The sequence below is a fragment of the Kryptolebias marmoratus genome, linkage group LG20 (genome assembly GCF_001649575.2).
Source record: "Kryptolebias marmoratus isolate JLee-2015 linkage group LG20, ASM164957v2, whole genome shotgun sequence".
In the NCBI taxonomy this organism is placed as follows: domain Eukaryota; kingdom Metazoa; phylum Chordata; class Actinopteri; order Cyprinodontiformes; family Rivulidae; genus Kryptolebias; species Kryptolebias marmoratus.
This window is the reverse complement of record NC_051449.1, coordinates 26,989,889-26,995,391: the sequence shown is the minus strand read 5'-3', so window position 1 is coordinate 26,995,391 and position 5,503 is coordinate 26,989,889. Positions and strand designations below refer to the sequence as shown.

Below are 5,503 nucleotides of genomic sequence, written 5' to 3'. Positions count from 1 at the left end.
GCTGCACCAATCCGCCTGTCGATCTCCCGCTCCATTTTTCCCTCATTCGTGAACAAGACCCCGAGATACTTAAACTCCTCCACTTGGGGCAGGACATCTTCCCCGACCCGGAGAAGGAACTCTACCCTTTTCCGGCTCAAGACCATGGCCTCAGATTTGGAGGCACTGATCCTCATCCAGGCAGTTTCACACTCAGCTGTGAACTACTCCAGCGAGAGCTGGAGTGGAATAGACCTTACCAGGGAGGCTTAAGAGTGTGATCCCTCTGTAGTTGGAACACACCCTCCGGTCCCCCTTTTTGAATAAGGGGACCACCACCCTGGTCTGCCAATCCAGAGGAACTGCCCCTGATGTTGGTTAACGCGACTCTGCAATATTGCGTATATTGCAGAGTCGCGTTAACCAACACAACCCTACAACATCCAGAGCCTTAAGGAACTCCGGACGAATCTCATCCACCTCCGGAGGCTTGCCACAGAGGAGCTTTTTAACCACCTTGGTGACCTCAGCACCGGAGATTGGAGAGCCCGACCCAAAGCTCCCAGGCTCTGCCTCCCCAATGGAAGACATGCCAGTAGGATTAAGGAAGTCTTCGAAGTATTCGGCCCACCGGCCCACAACGTCCCGAGTCGAGGTCAGAAGCACACCACCCTCACTATAAACAGTGTTGGTGCTGTACTGCTTTCCCCTCCTAAAACGCCGTATGGTGGACCAGAATCGCCTCGAAGCCGTACGGAAGTCTTTTTCCATGGCCTCTCCAAACTCCTCCCATGCCCGAGTTTTTGCCTCAGCAACCACCCGAGCCGCATGCTGCTTGGACTGCCGGTACCCGTCAGCTGCTTCCGGAGTCCCACAGGCCAAAAACGCCCAATAAGACTCCTTCTTCAGCCCGACAGCATCCCTCACCGCTGATGTCGACCAGCGGGTTCGAGGGTTGCCGCCACGACAGGCACCAACCACCTTGCGGCCACAGCTTCAATAAGCCGCCTCAACAATAGAGGCACGGAACATGGCCCACTCGGACTCAATGTCCCCCGCCTCCCCCGGAACATGTTCGAAGTTCTCCCGGAGGTGGGAGTTAAAGCTCCGCCTAACAGGAGACTCCGCTAGATGTTCCCAACAGACCCTCACAATACGTTTGGGCCTCCCAGGTCTGACCGGCATCCTCCCCCACCATCGGAGCCAACCTCCAGGTAGTGGTCAGTTGACAGCTCTGCCCCTCTCTTCACCCGAGTGTCCAAAACATGCGGCCACAGATCAGATGAAACGACAACAAAGTCGATCATTGAACTGCGACCTAGGGTGTCCTGGTGCCAAGAGCACATATGGACACTCTTATGTTTGAACATGGTGTTCGTTATGGACAATCCATGACGAGCACAGAAGTCCAACAACAGAACACCGCTCAGTTTCAGATCAAGGGGGCCGTTCCTCCCAACCACACCCCTCCAGGTCTCACTGTCATTGCCCACGTGAGAGTTGAAGTCCCCCAGCAGAACAAGGGAGTCCCCAGTAGGGGCACCCTTCAGTAATCCCTCCAAGGACTCCAAAAAGGGTGGGTAATCCGAACTGTTGTTCGGCGCATAAATGCAAACAACAGTCAGGAACCGTCCCCCCACACGTAGGCGGAGGGAGGATACCCTCTCATTCGCCGGGGTAAACCCCAACGTACAGGCACCAAGATGGGGGGCAACAAGTATGCCCACTCCTGCTCGGCGCCTCTCACCGTGGGCAACTCCAGAGTGAAAGAGTGTCCAACCCCTCTCAAGGAGACTGGTTCCAGAGCCAGAGTCGTGCGTTAAGGTGAGCCCGACTATTTCTAGCCGGAACCTCTCAGCCTCACACACCAGCTTAGGCTCCTTCCCCACCAGAGAGGTGACATTCCAAGTCCCGAGACCCAGCTTCTGTAGCCAAGGATCAGAATGCCAAGGTCCCCGCCTTCGACCACTACCCATCTCACATTGCACCCGACCCCTTTGGCCCCTCCCATAGGTGGTGAGCCTATGGGAAGGGGGACCCACGTATCCTCTTCGGGCTGTGCCTGGCTGGGCTCCAGGGGTGAAAGCCTGGCCACCAGGTGCTCGCCAACGTGCCCCACCTCCAGGCCTGGCTCCAGAGTGGGGCCCTGGTGACCCGCGTCTGGGCGAGGGAACACTGTGTCCAATATTTTCACTCATCATAAGGGGTCTTTGGGCTGCACTTCGTCGGGCCTCTCACCTAGGACCTGTCTGCCTTGGGTGACCCTACTAGGGGCATTAAGCCCCTGACAGCATAGCTCCTAGGATCATTGGGACACTCAAACCCCTCCACCACTATAAGGTGGCAGCCCAGGGAGAGGTCATTTCTCATAATCATATGAAATTATAGGACATTTGCTTCTTTTACCAAAGTTTAACACAGCTCAGAAGTTTGTATAAAATGTATTCAGTTTATGTAAACTGCAAATAAATTCACCCTCCTGGTACTTGGTATTCTTTCTATTTTGTTGCCCTATACTCTGGACTTTGATTTGGATTTTTAGTTTTATTATAAATAAAGCTACAAAAAACTTTGAGATTAATCAAGTTAAATTGGAGAAAAAACTTAATTAAACTATAATATATATATAAAACTCAAAGATTGTGCATGTATATATATTCACAACCACAACAATTACCTTCAACGGCTACAGAATTATTCAAATAAGATCAACTAGTGAAAAATTTAAGAGTCAAGTGATCTCAGTACATATCCACGGGTTCTGATAGCCCTCAGAATCAACACCAGTCCAACACCTCTAAGTAGTAAGAACTTCCACCAAAAGACCAAGGAACTCTTCACACAAGTCAGAGACAAAGTTGTGGAGAAGTACAGATGAGAGTTGGGTTATAAAAAATATTCCAGAACTTTGAACATCCGACTGAGCTTGATTAGATCCATTATTAGGAGATGGAAAGATGATGCCACCACAGCAAATCTGCCAAAAGAGCGTCATCCATAATCATGGGAAAAAGAGGGTCCACTAACTTTCAGTTCTATTGTTTTTCGTATCAGTGAATATCAAAATAATCTGGCTATTAGTAGGTTTTAAAACTGTTCAAATCTAACCTCAAGTGAATAAAAACACACAACAGATTCCACCATGTCATTATTTATTAAACAGAAACAAAATCTTAAAGCTGTTAGTGAAAAACTGTGCCCAGTCTTGCTGCTTCCACAGACTTTCAGAGGTTCAGTATCAACCAGGAGTTGCTGATCAGATGTAGTGATTAACTGATCATCTTCAGTGGGACCACATCTAGAAAAGCAGGAGTTTTATCAATTTGCTGTTCAGGAGCATAAAAGTGTTTGTTAACACAACACCAAGGCAGAAAGACATTAGCACCTTAGAGAAGGAACTGTTACTGCCCTTCAATATGAGAAGAGTAAAGGTCATATTTAGAGTCCATAATTTTTACAGAGAGAAAGTTGATTCACAAGTGGAAAACATTTAAGGCAGCTGCCTATCTTCCCAGGAGTGGATGTCCTAGCAAATTCACCCCGCAAGGCTCAGAAAATGTCGTGCGGTGGAACTATGGCGGCGAACCCAGAACGCAGACTCAACTTAATCCACAAAATTTTATTAAACTAAAACTCGAACAAAACAAAAGGCTGACGTGGCAGCAAAAACTAACAATAACAGAAATCCAAAACGAAAACAAGGCAAGGCAAGGTAAGGCACTGAACAAAGAGACATGACAAAACGGAACGAAATGACCCAGTGGAGAATGAAGAACAAAGACCGGTATTTAAAGACTGAGGATCAGGAGGAAAATGGACACAGGTGAGTGATTGCAAACAGGTGAGAATAATGGCAGTGATTGAGTTGTTATGGTAATGTGGGTGTGGCATGAAAGACTGGAATGTAACAGAACAGCATGGTATGGAAGAATGAGGCGTGGCAAGTACTGGGGAAGGTGAAAGTGACAAGACATGAACACAATTTGAAGAAACAAAGCAGAACAAAAACTAGAAAACCAAACAAAACATCAAAACCATGACAGAGCCCCCCCTTTAAGGGATGGCTCCTGAAGTCCCCAAACAAAAAAAAATAAACCTGACTCGGGAGGGTGGAGGGGGTAAAACAAAAGCACAGGACGGAGGGCAAGAACAAAAACATACAAAACCACAAAACAAAACCGACCAGGCAAAAGGCCAGGGGAAACGAAACAAAAAACAAAACAATCAGAGTTCAGGCGGGCGGCCCAATGGCCGTCCGCGACGAGGCAAGAGTTCTAGGAGGCGGCCTAAGCGCCATCTGCTGCAAAGCAGAAGTTCTGAGGGACTACCCAAGCCCCCTCCGCTGTGTAGAACCAGAGTTCAGGGGGGCGGCTCATTTGCAGCTTGGGCGCAGCAGGTGAGTACCAAGGCGTGGACGTGGACCAGGCAGGCGTGGACGTGGACCAGGCAGGCGTGGACGTGGACCAGGCAGGCGTGGACGTGGACCAGGCAGGCTTGGACGTGGATGTGAACCAGGCAGGCGTGGACGTGGACGTGAACCAGGCAGGCGTGGACGTGGGCCAAGCAGGCGTGGACGTGGGCCAAGCATGCGTGGACGTGGGCCAAGCAGGCGAGAGTCGGATAGAGCAAGGCGTCAACCCTCGGCGTGGCTGAGCAGAGCGAGGCGTCGACCCTCGGCGTGGCTGAGCAGAGCAAGGCGTCGACCCTCGGCGTGGCTGAGCAGGGCCAGGCGTCGACCCTCGGCGTGGCTGAGCAGGGCCAGGCATCGACCCTCGGCGTGACTGAGCAGGGCCAGGCGTCGACCCTCGGCGTGACTGAGCAGGGCCAGGCGTCGACCCTCGGCGTGGCTGAGCAGGACGAGGTGGAGGCGTCATCCGGGACCCTTCGTATGACAGGCGAGGCGAAGGCGTCGTCCGGGACCCTCCGTGCGACAGGCGAGGCGAAGGAGCGGCGGCAGCGTCAGCAGGTCCCACCCGTGGAACCGCGGCAACGGTGTCAGCTGGGCCCACCCATGGAACAGCGGCAATGGCGTCAGCTGGGCCCGCCCGTGGAACAGCGGCAACGGCGTCAGCTGGGCCCGCTGGTGGGGCATCATGGTCGCCGACCCCTACTGAGACGAAGGCTGATGGGGCATCGTGGTCACCGACCCCCACTGAGACGAAGGCTGGTGGGGCGTCGTGGTCGCCGACCCCCACTGAGACGAAGGCTGGTGGGGCGTCGTTTGTTGCCGACCCCCACTGAGACGAAGGCTGGTGGGGTGTCGTGGTCGCCGACCCCCACTGAGACGAAGGCTGGTGGGGCGTCTTGGTCGCCGACCCCCACTGAGACGAAGGTTGATGGGGCGTTGTGGTCGCCGACCCCCACTGAGACGAAGGTTGGTGGGGCATCGTGGTCGCCGACCCCCACTGAGACGAAGGCAGGCGGGGCTGTGGCGGCGGCCTCAGGCTGACCCGTCCATGGTTCTGTGGCGGCGGCGTCGGACTGACCCGCCCGTGGAGCTGTGGCGGCGGCGTCGGACTGACCC

The 5,503-nt window shown here is 53.2% G+C and overlaps 1 protein-coding gene across 4 annotated transcripts in view; it reads right to left on the bottom strand.

Moving 5' to 3' along the window:
- Positions 1-5,503, bottom strand: part of LOC108246689 (disks large-associated protein 1) — a 180,725-nt gene that overhangs the window by 6,705 nt on the left and 168,517 nt on the right. The window lies entirely within an intron of this gene.